This window comes from Callospermophilus lateralis, chromosome 16 (genome assembly GCF_048772815.1).
Source record: "Callospermophilus lateralis isolate mCalLat2 chromosome 16, mCalLat2.hap1, whole genome shotgun sequence".
Taxonomy (NCBI): Eukaryota; Metazoa; Chordata; class Mammalia; order Rodentia; family Sciuridae; genus Callospermophilus; species Callospermophilus lateralis.
The window spans coordinates 90,033,275-90,053,969 of NC_135320.1; the positions used below are offsets into that span (position 1 = coordinate 90,033,275).

At 58.3% G+C, this 20,695-nt stretch overlaps 1 protein-coding gene across 1 annotated transcript in view; it reads right to left on the reverse strand.

Moving 5' to 3' along the window:
- Nucleotides 1–20,695, reverse strand: part of Tsnare1 (t-SNARE domain containing 1) — a 197,150-nt gene that overhangs the window by 92,017 nt on the left and 84,438 nt on the right. The window lies entirely within an intron of this gene.

Below are 20,695 nucleotides of genomic sequence, written 5' to 3' on the forward strand. Positions count from 1 at the left end.
ACCTGGGCCCTCCTGGGCTCCTTGCTGGCTGCCCGCTGCAGGACCTCTGCACAGCCACCGTGGGAAGTGAGCACGTTCAGCCCAGAAGACAAACACATGTCACAGCACAAGAGAACCAGCTGAGCCAGAGGCGTGTGGCTGGGGACAGAGGTGACAGGGCTGTCAGAGACAGGGCTTGGGTAACTGAGGTTCTCAGCCAGTTTTTGTTCTTGTCAGCCCAGAAGAATGAATGTGGGAATCGAAAGGCATTCCGAGCAAATAAAGATTAAGACCGTGATACTGGCCCTCTGCATCTGTGGAATGGCACTGTGTGCGCGTGTCTGTGTGCGTTTGCACTATACTGTCGACTATGTGCTAATGTGTCAAGAACAGCATTGTACACTGCTAACATGACTTTTGATGGCTGTAGACTAGTCCCCCGTGTTGACACAGCCTGGATTAAGTGTCAGGTGGGACACTTCTGCTCTCCGGCTTCTGTTGCAGTGGGTGGTTTTGCCACCTGCACCTGAGGACGTGAGCGCACTGATGTTTGTCAGCCCTTTGGTTGCTTTCTGAGCCATCCTCCTGGAAGCCTGGCCTGCAGGACCGGGACAGCCCCTCACACACAGCCTCACAAGAGGGTCTCCTGGCTCTGCCTCCTCCCCTCCCTCCCTCCCCCTCTGTCCGTCTTTCCCTGAGGGACACACTGCCCTGCACGGGTTCCATCACCTGTTCTCCGTCCACTCACCTGCTGAGGTCTTCAGGTGCTTTCCACAGCTTGGCCCTGTGGACAGGGCTGCAGTGAACGTGGGTGACCGTCGCCTGGGCACACACCCTGGCCAGGCTGTGGGCCACAGGGGTGCTGTCGCCTTGGGTTTCCGTCACGGGGTGCTGACTGTTGGTGCCTCTTGCAGGGCACAGCCCCTGTCCACACCTCCAGCACTGGTTGTCCCCGTCTCCCTGGTAACAGCCGTCCTCCCAGGTGCGAGGTGACCGCGGACCAGGCCCAGATGGCCTGTGGCCCAGACCAGCCTGTGCATCACGCCACTGGGTGACAGTGCAAAAGACCCAGCACCCAGAGTGGGGTGTCCCAGGCCAGAGATGGACAGGGTGGCCCTGGGCAGAGAGGGCAGCGTGGGGACTGTACCCAGCTGGTGGTGCCACGGCCATCCCACATAGACACACCCCAGAGACCCCGGGGAGAGGGCAGGGGCCAAGGCAGGTCCCTGCGCCACGTGGACGAGGGTCTTCCCCCGAGGCAGAGGGCATGGCTGGCCAGACCAGCTGGGCTGGAGCCTCGCTCCTGGCCGAGGACCTCTGGAGGGGAGCCGTGGAGGACCTGAGGCAGGGCAGCGGGCATCCGATTTCTACGGGGACCTTTCCAACGCGGAGCCATCAGGGAAGTAATGGGAGAGGACTAAAGCTGTGACAGGTGACACAAAGGTGCCGCGTGCCACATGCAGCGAACGTGGCATCTGCTGGGGACACATCCTCCACATACTCCGCAGGGTGTCCCCAGATCGGCCTCCCTTCCAAAGCCACTCCAGTGCTGGCCGGCGGCCAGGCCCCTCTGGGCAGCGTGGAACAAGCTCCTGAGCTCCTGCCCTGGCGCCCCCTGCCCCGGCAGCCCTGGCCCACCCCGCCAGCTCAGCGAGGCCCGGGAACGTGGGTCCCCACCAGCCGCCTGGCCCCTGCCTCCTCTTAGGGCACTCAGTGTGAGTGTGTCCCAGTGTGCTGGGTGGCTCCCTCCCTGTCCCCAGCAAGGGGACTGCCCTCGGCCAGCGCGCTTGGCCTGTGCTGTTCACAGCTGCTTCCCAGCCCTGGGGGGGCCTGGCACGGGCTGTTCTGGGGGTCCCTGTGGAGCCAGGTGTTTGTCCAGGCTTTGGGGTCACAGCCCACTGTCAGGAGCCTGAACCCGCAGGAAGCTCCTTCCAAATCAGGTGGGTTCCTGGCCACTGTCGAACCTCAGGGCCTGGAAAGCCGGCCATCTTGCGGCCGGCCCTGGCCTCGCGTGCCCTAGGAATCAGATCCAGGGGCCACTGGAGTGGAGCCCCTGGGAGGTCCCTGGCCCAGGGCCAAGGCCCACTGGGCAGCGTCTTGTGAGCGGTGAGTACTAAACGGCTGCAGGAGCCCTGGAGTGAAGAGGCCTTCCCTCACGTCCAGGTCTGCTGCCTGCTGCGTGGCTGGACAGAAGGCGGTGCCCGTGGCCAAGCCGTCTCCCGGCAGAGCCTGAGTCACCAAGCTGGCACTGAACCCGTGGCTGAGCCTGGACGCGGCTCCACCCTGGGGCAGAGTGAAGGACGGCGTGTGGGAGTGGGGGTGGGGAGCAAATCTCACAGGGGACTTTCCTCCCGACACCAAGGCTCGGAGCAGTTGCCAGGTGACGTGGTGAGGCCATGTGACGTCACTCCCTTTTGATGGGCTGATCCACACGAGGGAGGGCTGGGGACGGCCGGGGCTCCTCGGTCTGGTCACCACTTGGTCCTCCACTGTCGGAACTTGTGGACATGGCTTCACTGAGGAGCAAGTGTCCAGCCTCAGCAGCAGCACTGTCCTAGCTGGCCACCCGCTGCGGGGAGGTCACTGGAGGAGACACCCCACACGAGGGTCAAGGGCGGCCGTGAGAAGGTCCCGCAGACCCAGACGGGCTTTCTCTGAGGCATGCGGTTTCCTGACTAGGACGCGGGCATTGGCCCCCAGCGCTCCTTACTGTTCTCACAAATGTCACCTCCAGTTCCTTGATCCTGTGCCCAGAAGGTTCTGGCCAGCGGCCCCTCAGTGACGCTAGCCCTCAGCAGACGCAAGTGGTCGCCGCCTGTTCCCTGAGGCGCATCCTGGCCAGGGGGCCGGGGCCTCTGTCCTGATGTGGACCTTCTCTGCAGACATTTAGTGCTTGCTTTGAAGGGGACTCGGGAGGGTCCTGGGTCCCCAGGCTAATGGCTGCCACTCGGTCCGAAGTCACGGGTGTTCTGAATCACAGCTCCTGCCTGGCCTGCCAAGAGGCCGACGTGGGCCGATGGTCTTACTTTTCTGGACGCTCACAGAAGCGGGGCTGCCATTCTGGCCCGAGGCGGGTCCGGCCGTTCACCGTGTCTCGAAGGACTGCGAGATCTGCGCGAGGCAGGCCCAGCTCTGGGAGGAGGAGGCGCACCACAGCCACGGCCTCAGGTCCGAGTCCCCGTCCTCACCCCAGGTGTCCTTGCCTGTGCTCAGTCCCACCCAGCCCCACTCGTCCCTGTACCCTGGGACGCTCTGAGCCTTAGCTTTGCCACCTTGAGAGCTGGAGGGGCAAAGGCGACTCCTGGACGAAGTGGCTGTGCCCTGCAAGCCTCCCTCCAAGGTGGCACCGCAGCGCCCACCACAGCACAGACGCTGAGCTGTCCCCACGGAGCTGAGGCAGTGGGGCGGACGACTCTGACCCCACAGGCCTGGGGACTTGGCAGGGGGGTGTTCTGCTCTGCCCAGTGAGCTGCACTGGGCCCAGGTCTGACTCGGGCCGCAGGGGAATGGGTGCAGAGGGCCAGGGCCAGGGCTGGCCGACCAGCAGCCTCAGCCCAGGGTCATCTTCCAGCTCTGAGGGGTGGCCTGGACATCCCCAAGGGGCATCCTCAGATGAAGGCCCAGGTGAGCTGCCCAAGGTGCCAGGGTGTCAAGAGCCCAAGAGAACAGGAGCCAGGCCCGCGTGGAGTGGTGGCTAGGCTGCCCCACAGCAGCAAGCACAAAGCCCGTGGCGCCAAGCAGGGCCACCGTGGCCACAGGAAGGTGGCCTTGGGATGACAGGCTGTTTTCCATGTAAATTAACAATGGGGCCTGGGGTTAGGGCTGAGCCAGGCGAGGCCGTGTCCTGAGACCACGTAGCTGGCCAGGCTCTTTCTAGCCTGAAAGCACATTTCTAAGACTTCGAAAAACTTGTGAAGGTTTTTCAGGAAAACAATGTCCAGCAGATTCACCCACATGAACTGCACCCTGGTTCAGGACCCTCCCAAAGTTTTGAAAATGGGGAGAGAGGAGTGGTGCAGGAGCTGGGTGGGATCTGCGCACGGCCAGAGCTACACCCAAGACCCTGTGCTCCTGGAGCTGGCCTTGAGGGACAGTGGGGCTGACCAGGTCCCAGCCGAGGCAGCTCACAGCTGAAGGGGGAACACAGGAGGGAAGGGCAGGCCCCCGACTGGAGCTGGGAGCAGGCAGCAGCCAAGTGGCCTTTGTCCTGTACGTCCGTAAGTCCAGACCTGAGTGCCCACCGCATGGATAGCCTGAGGACAGAACAGTCACGGGCCTACAGTCGGGGGCAGCCGGGCAGCGTGGGGGCTCCCTGAGCCTGGATCAGAGAAAACAGGCCTCACCCCCCGGCCGGGGTTGTCCTCGCGAGGAGGCCAGTGGGCAGGCCTGTGAAGCCAGGGGGGAAGGACGCTGCCAGCCCTCCCGGTTCCCAGGTCCCGGCCCCAGCCATGTGACGCCTCCTCTCCTGTCCCATTAGAGGCCCTTTCATGTGGCGCCAGGGTTGGATTCCAACTGTGAAACCACAGAAACCCAATCCAGCCCTGACCAGCCCGAGGCAACTCACGGCGTCCTCCTTCCAGATTGGCCCCCTGCCCTGGCCCCGTCCTGACCCTGGATCTGCTGAGAGGAATCTGTCCCCAAGGGACCAAGGGGCAGACCCTCCCACAAACATGACAGTGGACCTGCATGGGGGGGGGGGGCGAGTAGGATGAGCCCCCTGCCCAGAAACTCTCCACGGTCACAGTCTGTATGTCCACTCCCCTTTCTCTGGTCAGAGGCCACCGGGGCTTTGGAACAGCAAGGTACGGGCCAGCCCGTGAGGGGCGTGGGTCACCAAGAGGTGGGGGGCAGAGGTGGAGGGCCGGTCAGGGCAGGAAGCTCCCCCCTGGGGAGCACAGAGAGCAGGAGCTGCCCACTGCGGATCTGAGAAGCACCGTTGGCCCATGTGGGGACGTGGCCATCTGTGGGGTCTTCTCCTTGCTAGAGGTGGGGACGGAGCAGGACGACGGTGGGTGAGCCCTCAGGAAGTGCAGACCGGTCACCCAGATGGAGCTTCCCAGCCCTGGGCCCTGCCCAGCCCTGGGCCCTGAGCACACTGGGGGGACCGTGGTGGGTCCCGGGGGCCGATGGTCCTCCCCAGCTGCCACCTCTGCCTGCAGCTGGTGCCCCCTGGGACCTGCCCTTGGCCAGGTGCAGCCTCTGGCCCAGCTCATTCCCCTCCAGGGACAGCCATGGCCAACTCCTTGTCACACACACCCCACCTCCATCAGGGTGACCTGGGGACCTGGGGCCACCATATGAGCCCAGCTGCCCCTGGGCCACAGCCTAGCCCCCCACGTCAGAGATGTCGCTCCCCAGGCTTCTTAAAAGGCCAGCAAACCCCACCCTGGCATCTGGTGGGGTGGGATGCCCCCGACCTCGCCTCCTCAACTTGCCCTGGATTTCCAGAGGTGTATTCTGACCACTGACCACTGGGACGGCCCTTCCAGGTGGTACCTGTGGCTGGAAGGTGAACTTGTCTCACCTGCAGCCTCAGAGAGGCCCCGGAAAGGAAGTCCTCTGGGCACCAGCACTCAGCTCAGTGGGGCTGACCCAAGTCCACTGAAGCCACATGGGCCTCCCGTGAGAAGCCATTGGCCCTTGGGGCCCTGCAGGTGGCACTGAGGGCTGAAGGCCAGCACCCGGGAGGCAGGCATTGTGCTCTGGGTGGGTCTGGAGGTGACTAGACAGTGTGGGATGCAGCCTCCTGCCCTCCAGCTGGCAGAGAAGTGGACAGCGGGGTGGACAGCAGAGCCCAGGGCCAGCACTGCTCCCGGGGTGCCAGATGCAGAGCAGGGCCACTCCCGGGCCTGGGACACTGAGGCGGCCCTCATATTCTTCCAAGTTGTCCCGTCAGAGGCTGAGGGTGCTCTGCCCAGCTGTGGGATGGCTGTGGCCACCTGGACCCTGTGTGCAGCTGACATGCTCCGGGCACCCCTCCCAAAGGAGCAGGGCACTGACAGCCACCTGGATGGCTCCCCGGCACACGGGGCGCTGCCCCACGGCTCTCAGGTTCCCGTCTCCTCCGTGCTCAGGCGGGGCCCTGCGACCTCGTCTCCCCTCACCACTTGCTCCCCACAGACAGGTCTCCAGTGGGGACTGTGAGGGGACGAGTTCCTGCCTGCCCAGCTGCCTCCTCTCGTCACTCTGGGTCTCCTCTGGGTGGGCTTTGAGCCAGAGGCGGCTGAGCTGGCTGCCCTGGGCATCCTGAGGACGAGACCAAGACGGGGCTGGGCTGGGCAGGGAGTTCCCTCTTAGGAGCCAGGTGGGCACCTGCAGGTGTTGTTCCGGGGGAAGGACTGAACGGAGCCATTGAGAGGCCCAGCTAATTGGCATCTCTCGCCCCCACACGTAGGCGTTTCTGGAGCCAGGCGCCCTGCAGGAGGCCCTGGCTGGCTCTCCCGCGTGTGCGGCAGACGGAGCCCACCTGGGGGAGGCCGGGGAGGGCCCTGCAGAGGTGGTCCCCCCATTCCCAATCACGCCTGAGCCCGGCACTTCTGTCGCTGCTCCTCCTGCCACGGGCGTGGGCACCCCATGCCTGACTCTCTGCTGCCAGCAAAGGCTGAGGCAGGTGGAGACAAGGGACAGACGTCAGGGGTCCCAGAGCTCACAGCGGGTCAGCAGCCAGCGCCTCCGGAAAACACCTGTAGCCGTCCTCCCGGAGAGAGGCTCCCACGCAGCCAAAGCGTCTGGGGTCTGACAATGGGTTGATTGAAGAAGGCGGGGCGGGGGCAGCAGCAGACCTGAGGAGGGTCAGGGGCCACCTGGAGAGTGGCCTTCCTGGGCCATCTGCATGGTCAGGCTGGAAAAACCTGAGCCACGAGGCAGGAGGACTTGGAAGGTGGGCTACGGTCCACACTGCAGCAGGGCCAGGTCCCTGAGGTCCCGGGGGCTGGGTTCTCAGGGCTGAGGCCTAGACGGACGGCAGTCTCTAAACCAGAGTGTCAGCTGGAGGAATCAGTGTGGATCAGGCCACACATGGTCACTGTGGGCATGAGATCATACCTGTGGAGAGAGTCAGAGGCTCCCCCTGGGCAACACTCCTGAGGAGGCTCAGGATAACTGACCAGGGGTGATGGGTCAGGGTGCACCACGCCCAGTCTCGGAGGCTCCTCCACTTACGGGTCTTCTGTGAGGGGGTTGCCTCTGGTGAGGTCACTAAACTCACACGTCTGAGGTGGCTGATATGATTGGGAATGGCCACATGTCCAGGTGCTCCTCGATACGTTTGATGAGGTGGCACTTACAAGTTCCTTATCAATTTATGCCTCATGGTGGACCTGGGCAGAGAGTGGTTGTTCACTTATACAAACAAGGTGTGCTGATCTTCTATCTTGGCACCTGTGCTTAAAAATGGAATAGCTCATGGAAAACCAAGGGATTTGAGTTGATCTACTCGTATTTGAATTTTTGGTGGACGGACCATGGTTCAGGATAATAGAACTCCTAAATAATTAATTGGAAAACTTAATTGTACTTTATCTATTGCTATCTCTAGATTATAATTTTTTAAAAAGTTTGTAAGTGTGGCATAACATTCTAGCAATGTGTTTTTGTCTTTGTGTGCTAATAATACATCATCCATATAGTGAAATATTTGTAGTTCAGGATTTTGATTTCTAAGTGGCTGGATTACTTGTTAACATAAATTTGACACATAGTTGGGCTGTTAGCCATCCCTTGAGGGAGTACTTTCCATTCATATCTCTGATCAGGACCTTCATGATTCAGTGCAGGGATAGTAAATGCAAAATGTGGACTATCCTCAGGACGAATTGGAATTGAAAATAAACAATCTTTAATGTCTATAACTAAAACATACAAAGTTTTTGACAAAGCAGACAATTGGGGAATCCCCGATTGAGCAGGTCCCATAATAACCATCTCATTATTAATGGATCTTAAATCTTGCAATAATCTCCATTTACCAGATTTCTTTTTGATGACAAAAATGGGAGTATTATGGGGAGATACGGAAGGTTGTATATGTCCTTCCGCTAATTGTTGTTTGACCAGGTCATGGGCTGCTTGTATCTTTTCTTTAGTCAGGGGCCACTGAGGAACCCACACTGGTCTTTCTGATTTCCAAGTAATTTTTATTGTCTCAGTGGCCCTTTCTGAAAATCCAACCCATGTCTGTCCGTTCCTTGATCTATTTGTATTGGTGCTGCTATACCTTGTTCTTGTTTTTCTAATCTTTTTCCTTTCCTAAAACCTTGTCTAGTCATAATAGTGGGTGCATTTTGGTTGATGTTATTTGTTAATGTCAAACCTAATTGATCTAGGACATCTCGTCCCCATAAATTTATGGGAAGATGATCCAATACATATGGCTGTATAGTTCCTTCACATCCTTCAGGATCCTTCCCATCTAATACCATTGCACTTCTATGGGGATTAGTCGCCACTCCTAGGCCTCGAAGCATTTGAGTGGCTTGTTGTAATGGCCAATGTTTTGGCCATTCTTGACGAGAGATGATGCTAAGATCTGCACCTGTATCCAGTAACCCATTAAATTCATGTCCTTGAATATTTAATTTTAGCATTGAGCAAGAATCTAAATTTAAAGAAAGCATAGCCCAATCTACACCTGTGGAGCCTAATCCCCTGGAACCTCTTTCTACAGTACGACTGGAAAATTTATCATGTAGGCTGGGTATTATTAGTAACTGTGCTATTCTATCTCCAGGTGAAATTACTGATATACCCTTTGGAGAACTGGCTATAATTTTTATTTCACCTTCATAATCAGGATCAATTACCCCAGGACTTATCATAAGCCCTTTTAGAGCAGAAGAATTGCGTCCCAATAATGAAGCCAGATTTAAAGTTAGGTAGTCAGTGTAGTTAGGTAAATCGGGTCTAATACCGAGTGAAATCTAAAATGGAGGCCATGCCGGGAATGACTCAGGGAAAATGCAGGACAACTCATGGAATGTTAATGAAGTCCCGAAAAGGCTCTAGGCCAAAGTCCACCTCAAAGAAATGTTAATGGAGCTCAGGAAACAGCCCCCAACAGATTTGGAGATAGCCCATCCTAGAGAAATGATAAGCCCATCCCAAAAGATAATAATTGGGTCCACCTGTGTCCTAACCCCTCCAACCTACATTCCATCACCAAACCTATAAAAAGGGAAATACATTTGCCCGCTAACTGGATTCCACCTCTTGGGTCCCCTTCTTCCTCCGGGAGAAGTCTTTTCTGCTGTCCTTTAATAAACTTCTAATCTCTACTCTGAACTTGCCTCAGTGTGTGCTTTCTGGTGTTATTCTTCAACATCGGGGAAACAAGGACTCGTCACTAGCCAACAGCGGTAACATATTGGAGGTCCCACCGAGATCATTTCTGGGAACTGCCTGTGCTCCAGATGGGTAATTAGGTTTGCTCCTAGTCTGTTCTGCTGGGGAAGGAGCAAGGTGTAGTTCATCCCCAAATTCCTCAGCTGCTCTCAGAGTTGCTTCTTTCTCATTGAAAGTCAAGGTCTGGTTGAGTAATAGCATAATATCTTTCCAGGCGAGGTCAAATACCTGGCATAAGTTTCGAAATACATCAATATATCTATCTGGGTCCTCTGAAAATCTCCCCAATTCAGTTTTTATCTGTCTTAAGTCTTGAAGGGAGAAGGGGGTATGCACTTTGATTGGCCCAAATTCTCCTCCTGGCATCTCCTGAAGAGGTAATACATTTGGTTTGCCTATTGGGGCAGATGCAGGGGGGCCAGGATATGGAGGACAGGAAGGCTGTTGTTGCGCACCAACAGCCGATGGGGATTTTGTGGGTTCTCCTGATTCTTTTTCCTCAGTAGGTGAGTCCCCAAGACTTTCTCTCTCCATAGCAGATATCATGGCTAAGTCTACTTTACACTGTTGGCATAATTTGCATAATTTAGGATTTTCTCTTAGAGCAAAGAAAACCTGAACGTATGGCACCTCACACCATTTCCCTTCCTTTTTGCAAAATTTATCAAGTTGTAAAATAGTATTAAAATTGATACTTCCCTCTGGTGACCAGGTTTCTCCATCAGGGAGTTTGTATTGAGGCCAGGCCTGGTGGCAGAAGAATATGAGGCGCTTTTTCTTGAGCGTTTGAGGGTCAAATTTATCCCAATTTTTCAATACGCAGGTAAGTGGCGTACCTGACGTATTAATAATAAGCCTACTGTTCCTTTGGGAGAGGTCCTTTCACCCCTGTGGGAATGATTTTAACTCCCATCTCTGGAGTTAGTACTGCTCTGGCGGAGGCGCAGATGTCCAACCCTACGCTCCCTCTGGTTTGTCTGATGAGGGATCTGATGGACAATGTGTCCTGGGCACTACCCTGATGGGGTTGCTGGGTTCCTCCAGTGCTCTGTATATTTGTGGTCTTGGGCCCCGGAGCATTGGGCCCCCCTGTCCATTTTTTGGCAATGGAGCCCGATGCCTTTCTCCACGATATCGTGGATAAAAACCTGGTCCTTGTTCATTTTTTGATAATGGAGTGCCCTCTATGGTAGTTTGAGAATTGTATTCATTAGCCCAATGTCTCCCTCTATGGCATTGTGGGCAAATACCCGGTATTCTACTCCTTTGATACCTAGTTTTATTAAACCCTCCTCCTATGGGGCAACTCCTTTTAAAATGTCCTGTTTGTTCACAATTGTAGCATGTTCTTGGCCTGGCATCTAAAGCCTGTTTTACTGCAGCTGCCACCACTTGCCCTTGTTCATTAATGTCTCTACATAATTTAATATATGTGTTTAAATCTTCATGTTTCCATGGTCTAATGACTTCTCTGCACCAACGATTCGCTTGCTCACAAGCCAGTTGTTTTATTAATGGCATGCTTGTTCTGTATTCCCCAAAAACTCTGGTAGCTGTTTGAATCAGCCTATCTACAAATTCAGCATAAGATTCATTAGCTCCTTGTATTACCTTAGATAATTGACCTTGTAAATCTCTATGTCCTTGTAAAGTCTTCCATGCCCTAACTGCATCTGCAGCAATTTGTGCATATACGCCAGGATCATATGCAATTTGTTGCTGCTGACCCTCATAAGGTCCTTTTCCTAACAACATATCTAGATTTCTCTGAGGATAACCAGCTGCTGCATTTCGCCTAGCCGTCTCCTTGCAAATTTCCTCATTGGCAACCTTCCATAACAGGTATTGCCCTCCATTTAGCACAGCCTTACACATACTAGTTCAATCTGCTGGCGTCATGTTCAAGTTGTTAATGGATTCGACCAAGCTTACAGTGAAGGGTGCTTGAGGACCATAGGTTGTCACAGCCTCTTTTAGCTGCTTCACTGTTTTGAAATTTAAAGCATGGTGAATTCGCTGTCCTCTTGCCTGCTCAAATACAGGGCATGTTAATATTTGAGATCCTGTCTCAGGATCCCATCTATCAACTGCGGGGGTTGGGGGCCTCCCAGCATATGGAGGTGGTGCTGTTGGTTGGACACTTACACCCTCTGGTGATAGAAAGGTGTTAGTAGCAGCCTCCTGTTGTAACTTTCCCCCTGATGGCTCTTTCTGCTCTAAACTTTCTTCCTCTGTCTGACTAGCTCGAGAGACCTTCTCTTTTACTTGAATATTTCTATTATAATACAACCCAACAAGATAACACCTAACAAAACTGAAACAGAGTGAAACAAAATTGGAACAACAGAAAATCATTATATCAGCCTTTCTATCCTCCTGAAATGTCCATCCGTCCTTTCTCCCTATCTGTTCCTCAGATGTGAGTGGTTTTTCTTCCATCTTACACATCTCCAGGGACAGGCAACTTAAAACAAAAGCAAAACGAAACGAAAGAAGAATCTTAAAATGGCTCCCCATCCTCTCGCTCTGCCCTCAGGGGCGAGCAGTTTACCTTATCACTTACCCTCAGTCGGTCCCCTTGCGGGCCATCAAATGCCGCAGTCTGGCTGGGCACAATTCAGGAGCCACTTGTCAAGTAGAAACGAACTTTATTTTTAGAACCACACACCACACCACACAGCTCTTCAGGAAGTCCCTCGGAGCCCAACTGCCACCACCGGCTTCCCACAAGCCTCTCACCCTCCCCCACTCCTCCTGCTCTTGAGGCCGATTGGCTGGGTCGCATGGGCGGAGCCAAAAAAGTCCCCCAATGAGCAGCTCTGTGGTCTGAAAGGGCAGGGAAACAGCCCAATGAGCATCACCTCAGAGGAGCCAATCAGTTGGCAGCTAGAAGTTTGCTGGCAGCTGGAAGTTTGCTGGGGCCCCTTCAGCTGTGGCTCTCAACACCTGCTGGCCCCTGAGATGGGTTCCCTGACCCTTGTCACCCCTCCTCATGGCCACCTCTGTGTGCCCGGGTGGCCTCCTGCCCCACCTCCCAGCTGTCCCCCGTCCTGCCGCCTGCTCTGCATCATGAGTGCCCATGGTCATGGGTTCCCACAGCCCTGCGTGAGCCACCTGATGAGATAGAGGAGGGTAGCGGCTCCCACTGGGGCTCTGCCTGTGGGTGCCCAAACCAAATTCCAGGAAGAACTGGGAGCCCCAGGGTCCCCAGACCCAGGACAGGGAAGGCTCCTGTACCCCCGTGTGCTCTGGCTGGAAGCCCTCCCCACTTGGCCCCCACGGAGCAGGCCGCTCTGGGCCCAGCCACTCTGCCTGCCATGATGGGCCACAAGTCCAGAGGCCACGCCTTGCAGCCCATCCTGCCAGCAGTGTCCCTGAGGTTGGAGGGCAGAAGCCCTGAGGCCATGCCCAAGAGGTCTGGCTTCCCGCTGGAGTTGTCCACCCTGGTGGCCTCTCAGGGACAGTGGCTTCTAAGGAGACCACCGTCTCATCTCCACAGGGGGGCACTGGCAGGCACAGGGCAGCCGGCGGACGCCTAACGTGAGTGACTGAGGCCTGGGTCCCTGGGGAGCTGCCCTGAGGCCTGCTGAGGGAGCACTAGCACACACTGATGGGCCCAGGGAGGACTTGGACACGAGGCTCCTCCTCCCACATGCTCTTCGGACACAGGGAGAAGGGTTCCAGCCTTACAATGCCACAGGATGACGATAGCAAACACCGATGCACCCACAGGAGTCGGCCTGGCACCAGCACGGCAGTGTGGGAGAGGATTCTGGAAGATTCTGATGCCTCTGCTGGTGGCCCAGCTTTGGGAGCTCCGGGGGCACGCGTGCCGAGGGACAGGCTGAAGCTGGACAGGCAGCAGGCGTACCTTCCGTGCAGACCTGGGGCTCTGCTTCCTCTGAGCCAGCCCCGTGCCCTCCTCCCACGAGGGCTGCCCTCTCTGCAGGACACCTGGCCGCATGGAGACAGTGATCTGGGACACGCAGGCTCGGCCTCCCGTTCCTTGTTCCTTGTGTTCTGGGCACCCTGGCCACTAGGGCTGGGGCCCTTCACCCCTCCCTGCCACTCACTCTGTTGTCACAGCATGGGTGTGGGCTGCCTTTGGGGACCTACGGGACGTGCTCTGGCAGAGCCCCTCCCTGCTCCCGTGATGGAGGCGTAGAGCTCTGCAGGAGGGGCCTGGGGAGCCCCCTCCCTCTGCCAGGGCACTGGAGACAACGTGCAGTGCCCCACGTGGGGAGGACTAAGGCCTCAGTTGCCAGTGACCTCATCCTGCTCCATAAATCATGCATGGCTGCCCCACGTGCTGCCCAGACGTCTCCAGGGGCCCACGGCTGAGGGCAGCTGCTTTTCCTGCCAGGAGGTGGGGTGCTGAACTGCAGCCAGCGTTTGGCAGCCCCTCACAGTCTTGTCCCCTGCGGAACCCAGCTCCTCCCAGGCCCTGACCGGCTGGCCTTGCCCAGCCCAGCTGCTCTGTGGGGGACCCCTCGACATAGCCCTGCAGGTGCACCTTTAATCTGGGGCGTGCTGCGCCCCTCTCCCTTCACAGGTCTGTCCTTCACAACTGTCTGACACCCTCTGTTGCATGAAGGTCGCGAGCAGTAGTCCAGCCCCGGGCTCACATCCCGCTCCTGGGGGACAGCAGGTCTCCATTCCACAGACGAGAAAAGCCCATCCAGAGAGATGCACAGCTCAAAGCTGGAATTTCAAGGCGACAGTCAGACACGGCAGGAGCACGTTCTCAGATGGCCACCCCCGGGCAGCCTCAGGCCCTCCTAGGGGCTCAGGTCAGAAAGTGAGGTCCTGGTGGTGAACAGTCTTGTCCTATCCAACTTTTCTCCTGGATTTGGGCCTGGCCTACAGCAAGGGCTTGGTAAATGGTGGGTGGGTGGGTGGGTGAGTGGGGACAGGGGGTGGGTGGGGGAGGGCTGGGGGTGTGGGTGGGTGGGTGAGTGGGGACGGGGGTGAGTGGGGGAGGGCTGGGGGTGTGGGTGGGTGGGTGAGTGGGGACAGGGGGTGGGGGAGGGCTGGGGGTGTGGGTGGGTGGGTGAGTGGGGACAGGGGGTGGGTGGGGGAGGGCTGGGGGTGTGGGTGGGTGGGTGAGTGGGGACAGGGGGTGGGTGGGGGAGGGCTGGGGGTGTGGCTGGGTGGGTGAGTGGGGATGGGGGGTGGGGGAGGGCTGGGGGTGTGGGTGGGTGGGTGAGTGGGGACAGGGGGTGAGTGGGGGAGGGCTGGGGGTGTGGGTGGGTGGGTGAATGGGGACGGGGGTGAGTGGGGGAGGGCTGGGGGTGTGGCTGGGTGGGTGAGTGGGGACGGGGGGTGGGGGAGGGCTGGGGGTGTGGCTGGGTGGGTGAGTGGGGGAGGGGCATGGTGGGGGAGGGCTGGGGGTGTGGCTGGGTGGGTGAGTGGGGACAGGGGTGGTGGGCGAGGGGCATGGTGGGCGAGGGGCATGGTGGGTGAGCTGGTGGAAGGCAGGGAAGTGTTCTCTGCTCAAGGACTGTTTGGGAGATATTTTGGTCCCTCAGTCTCCGTGACTGACTGGACCCCGTTCCCCACCTCTGGTCAGAGAGATGTGGCAACAGAAGAAGGTGCCAGGAGCTGTCACCGTGTCCTCTTCTCCCCTGGGATGTGGAGCGCGTCCACCTTCTCTGCAGTTCCTGGGGCTTCCTGCTCTCTGTGAGGAATGGCCAGTGGCAGGAGCAGGGTCCACCCAAGAGCACACAGGGCCTTCTCTTCACAGCCCGTCCCAGGCCCAGGTGGCCCCACCTCACTCCAGGCCACAGTGCCAGCCAGCGTCAGGGTGTGACCTGGCCACTCCCTGCAGAGCCCCAGGGCAGGACTGGTCTTGTCTTCCAGCCGCTGGTGGCCCAGGCTTGCTTGGCCAGTGGCCACCTGTGGCCTCACCACCTTCTCCCCTCCACGTCCCCCACCACCCCGAGCGTGGCACTCTGCTTTCCGTGGTGTCATTTCTCGTGGGCTTTCCCACGTGTCTACTGGATTTTCTCATCTTTTAAAGTGTGGGTGGGACAGGGGGTGGGGGGAGGGGCATGGTGGTGACTCTGCAGGAGCTGAGATGGTCTGATTGGTGACTGTGTCCTGCAAAGAAGCGAAAAGGAGGGAATGGGGAAAGGAAGGACATAGGAATGCCCATGGGGTGGCCACAGGGTCCCAAGTATTTCTAGGAATAACCTGGAGGGATTTCCCATGCGGTTGGAGTCTGCCATGACAGTGGGTGTGAGAGCCGGTGACGTGTGTCAGACCCGCCAGGCCGTGAGGACACTGGCCCTCAGTGGGGCTGCGCTGGACCTCAGGGGTCACCGTGCCCCCATCCTGTGGGAATGCAGAAGCACATGAGCCTTGGCAGCAGCTCAGGGTGCAGCAGCCACCAGCCGCCCGCTGCCACGGTGCTGGCCAGCTGGGCCCAGGTCTCCCAGACAAACAGCTTCACCTCGCCTTTTCCCTGAGCTCTGTGATGTGCCCGTGGTCATCAAGGCCACAGGGGACCTGTCTCTGAATTCTGACTCTGCAGGAGCTGAGATGGCCTGTTTCCTGGGGGACTGGGCAGGTCCAGCTCGGTCAGTAGCAGCTCCCTGGGAGGCCTGCACGTGGCCATTTCCTCCGTGGCAGAGGAACACACCTGTTGGCCACCCTCGTGCCTTTCCTCCCACCATGGCATGGCATGAGCCAGTGGGCACAGAATCTGCCCAGGACCAGGGAGACGGTGCTGGTACCATTGTGCCCCACAGATGGCTGCCACAGCCCACAGGGCTCAGTTCACAAGCCACTGGCAGAGGACCCCATAAGATGGACACAGTTCACGGCCCCAAGACCTGGAGCCCTGGGCAGTGGCCAGGGAGGAGCTGGCCTGCAGTGTGGGCAGGAGGCACAAAGGGCCAGAATCGCCATCTGGGCTTCAGGCTGCAGAACTGTGCACCAGGTGCCCTCGGTCCCCTGATAAAGGGTCCCTCTCATCCCTCGCTCACACATAGGGTCCAAGAGCTGTCCAGGAGGAGTCGCTCCACTGTCCACGGGCACGTAAGACCGAAACAGCTGCTATATCTAACAAAACACATCCCGTTACCATGACAACCTGTGCTCTGAAATTAGAAACACTGCATCCACCGGGTGGATGCCAGGCGGGGAGAAACTCAGAAAGCCTCCATCCACTCTCCAGACGGGAGCGAGGGCCCCCACCCCCGTGCCCACGAAATCTCCAGTTTCCTTCCTGTCTGCAGGCCCTGCGCAGGCTGGGAGGGGTTCCCTGCGTCTCCAGCCCCGGGGGTCTCTGGCAAGCCGGTGCGGGGTGGCTTCACTAAGAGGCACTCGACCTGTGCCAACTGTGCCAACGCTCTGCTCCCCCTGAGTAGACACACCCTCACACGAAGTGTGGCTGGGGCATCTGGCAGGGGGGCCACAGGAGTCCAGGGCAGGGAATCGACGGTGGCCCTGGGGACACAGAAGTCCCCTCCCTGAGACCCCTTCTTGCTTCCAGATGAGAAGCGCATTACTGTTAGCCACAGGACTCAGCCCACAGCCCCTTCCCCCTCTCACGATGGACGCCCTCTACTCCCACCAGGCCTGACCCCCCACCACCCACAACACTGGGGTCCTAGACCCTCATGGTCCACACCCCAGCACAGTCTCCTGAAGACACAGACCTGGGGACCTCAGCTGAGGCCTTACAAGCAAGGAGCTGGCCTCACTGGAGGAGGAGACGCTGCCCTCCTGCCTGGCCGCATTGGCACCCTCAGGCCTGCAGGCTGCCACCCCGTTTCCAGACGCGAGTCTGTCAGCTAAGCCACCCGCTCCCCCGAGGCCCCACTGGTGGCCCTCACTGTATGCGGTCACCTAGAGTCTGTGTCACCCTGTGAATCTTAACAGACGTGGAGATTGGCATGACCCTCCACTCAGGGCTGGAACACCCATGTCCCATCACACCCCTCCCAAGACTCCTCCAGCCACAGCTGTGGCCGAGAGGCGGAGCAATGCACCCAGCGCCCCCAAGGCCAGCTGGCTCTCTCCGCGGCGCAGGACGCTATGTGAATGGCCTGTTGAGCCACCTGACCCTTTGGGGTGGCTTGGGGCTCTTCCAGTTGGGCAGATGCCTGGAGCCGCTGTGGCCCTTAAGTCCAGGTTTGTGTGAACCAAGTTCTGTTTTTCCGAGAGGGGGGTTGTGGGGACCCAGCTCAAGGCTGGCCACGCTGTGGTGTGAGTGGCTGTGGCACCCTGTACTCCCAGGAGCCCGGTGAGGGGTCCCAGTTGCTCTGCCCTCTGGGTGCCGCCCCCACGCCCGTGGTGTGCTTGCTGTGTGAGCGGGCTGTGCCCAGGTGCTGAAGGACGGTGCTTGCCACCTCTGGCGAGGCCAGCCCCTTGCTGCACCCTCAGGTGAGGCCCAGGCTCTGCTCTTCAGGGAAACACGAGGCTCCTCCTCCCACACTGCCATGCTCTTCGGACACAGGGAGAAGGGTTCCAGCCTTACAATGCCACAGGATGACGATAGCAAACACCGATGCACCCACAGGAGTCGGCCTGGCACCAGCACGGTGGCACCCCTCCCCAGGGAACCATGAGGCCACGTCACCAAGCCTCCCTTGACCGCTGAGCCCCTCCAGATGCACGAGCTTAGGGGCAAACCTCCGAAGGTGTGGAGGCTGGAGTTGGGGCCTTCTAATGAGAAAAACTCCTCCTGAGAAATGGCAATTTTGGACCTTGTCCCCAAAGCTCTGTCAGTTCAACAAAGTGAAGTAGGTTCAGAATGTCACTGCTCCAGAACGTTGACTGCCCAGGGAAATGGGAAACACATGGACATTTCAGAGCTCAAACATGAAAGACATAGTGTAGAGACTTTCGGATTTTGATGAGGACCCTGTTTTTCTCTTGACATTTCCAATGGTGAATTGCCAAGTCAAAACAAATTTTCTAAACTTTCAACAATTAAGAAAAGAGTTGGCTCACTCATGTTGGAGGACAAGGACTTCCCTCTTTTCTTTACAGAAGGTAATGATATCACATTATATGAAGAGCTGCCAAAATTACACAGACAGACGCTGCAGAGGGTGTGGCCAGCAGGTGACCGGCATGGTGGACAATGTTGTGTCCTAGGCTTTGGTGATGCTCACGGTACTTGCCAGATTTTAAAGTATTATGATTTTTTTCCCATTACAAATGAATATTCACTTTTATACCTAAGTTTATATTTACTAATTTTCTCGTTTTCTGACAGCCTCCAAGGTTATGAACGCCTCAAGTCCCATGCACCTGTGTGCACACCTGTGCAGGTAGGGGTGCCAGAACCTGAATGTGATCGCTCCTGCAGCTGCTCCTGATGGGGAGGTGAGAGGGGAGACAGAGGAGGGTGTGAGCCCGGCACAGCCCAGGGCTGTGCTTTGGAGGAGCAGAGCTCCCGAGCGGGTGCGTTTCTGGAGCCCCCGACCCAGGTCTCACCCCAGTCTGCTCCTTTTTGATGCCTTGGGGCCACTGTGATGCACGGGGTACAGCTCAGGAACACAGCCTCACCTGGAGAGCGCGGGGGCGTCTGCACAACAGAGTCCAGGCGCGCTACAGGGTCCCCACCACCCCTCCACCCTGGGTCGAGGGCACGGGGCTTGGTCATCGTGGTCCAAGCCCAGCCCACCAGATGGGGCCTTCCAGTGATCTGCAGCTGGCAGGCAAGGCCACCAACGGCTCTAGACACACTCTGCTTTGCTGGCTTACTGTCAGTTTATTGTCCCCTGTTCCCAGGCAGGTGGCCTCATGGCTCTCCTGCAGCCTTGGCCAGTGCAGCAGAGTGCGTCGTCCTGGTCAGTGCCTGGCTGCTCCATGCGGAGAGGAAGTGCTCTCTCCACTGTCCCTGGCAAGCTTCCATGACCCCGGGGACGCGGGCCCTCTTGGCTCACCTTGCTCGGCTCGACCCCGCCTCCCCAGGCACCGGGAATCGCATCTCACCCCAGCCCACAGCGGACTGGGGAGTGACTCGGGTCAGTTTCTCATCCTCCTGGCTCCTGTTTTCCCAGGATGACAGCACAGGGCAGGGTCAGCCACGAATACTCCAGGTCCTTCCCAAGCTGACCTTCCACCTGCGGCCCCTGTGGATCCCCCAGGATTGCACGTCTCTGTGTGCACAGCGTGTATGCGGTGTTCTCGTCAAGGCGTCCTGTTCCCGGGACCCGCCAGGATCCGTGGAGGAAAGGAGGCCTGGGAAATGGGAAATGAGGTAGGAAGAGAAGTTTAAACCAGATCATTTCTCACGGGGAGAGCGGAGGTCAGGCTTCATGGACCTACGTTTATCTGGCCAAGGGAGCCATTAGGAGAGACTCTCAGTGAAACTGAGAATCCTGGATGAAGACAGGCCTGCAGGGACAAGGTTGGGGAGGTGACCACTCCAGCAGGAATGAGGGTATGGGCAGCCCAGGCCAGCTGTCCATCACACTCACTGGTCACTTATGGGTTGACTGGAATTTCTCTTTGGCCCAGAGACACCATGGAGGGGGAACCAGCCAGGACCCCCCACTCACCTCAGCCAGCCTTGGGCACTGATGATGTGGGGGCCTGGGCAGCTCTCCCACATGGTGGCAGGTGGCCCCAGCGCCATCAGACCCGGTAGACTCAGCCCCCCCCCCCCCGCCCCCGCTAAGCTCCCGCGGGCCCTGGAGTTTGCCATTGCCTTCAGGAGCCACATATCTTACCCTCGGTGCCCGCCTCCCAGGAGCCCGTCCTGGACGTCCTGCTCTGCCCAGCCCACTGATGCTGTGAAGTGCCCCTGAACAGCATTCAGTGTTGGGGTGTGATCCTCTTACTGGAGACCCTGCGGCTCATCTGTGGGCCCCTGGGCAGAGAGGGCCTGCTGGCCAGGTGGCAGGTGAAGGGGCAGACCAGGAGGACAGGCCCTCCCGACGTCCTTCCCAGCACCCGGGCGAGGACCCCAGGGCCTCTGAGTCAGGGCCACAGGTGGCTCAGTAGGGGACTCAGCTGTGGCCCTGCTCTCTGCCAACTCCAGGCTGGCCCAGTGGGACCCCCTCTTCCCCCTCCCACCTGTCTGCTGGGGGCATGGACCCTTCCCACCCTTCCTGAGACCCTCAGCCAACTCTTTGGACGCCTGTCTGAGGCTGAAGTGCCTTAGGGCTCCGGCTGTGGTGACAGCCATTGCTGAGGGCTGGGGGACGCAGCTCAGGGCTACCTAGCAGACTCCAGTTCCTCCTGCAGCTGTCCAGGGCCTTCTGAGTCCCCACATTCCTCGGCCGAGACCGCAGGAGCCGCCCTCCGCCCAGCGCCCTGCCTGGGCAGTGCCCACCTGCCAGGCCCCGGTGCTCTGAGGACAGACATCACAGGGAGGCTCCTGGTGGGGGACGGGCACCCCCCTTGTGGGTGGGCAAGG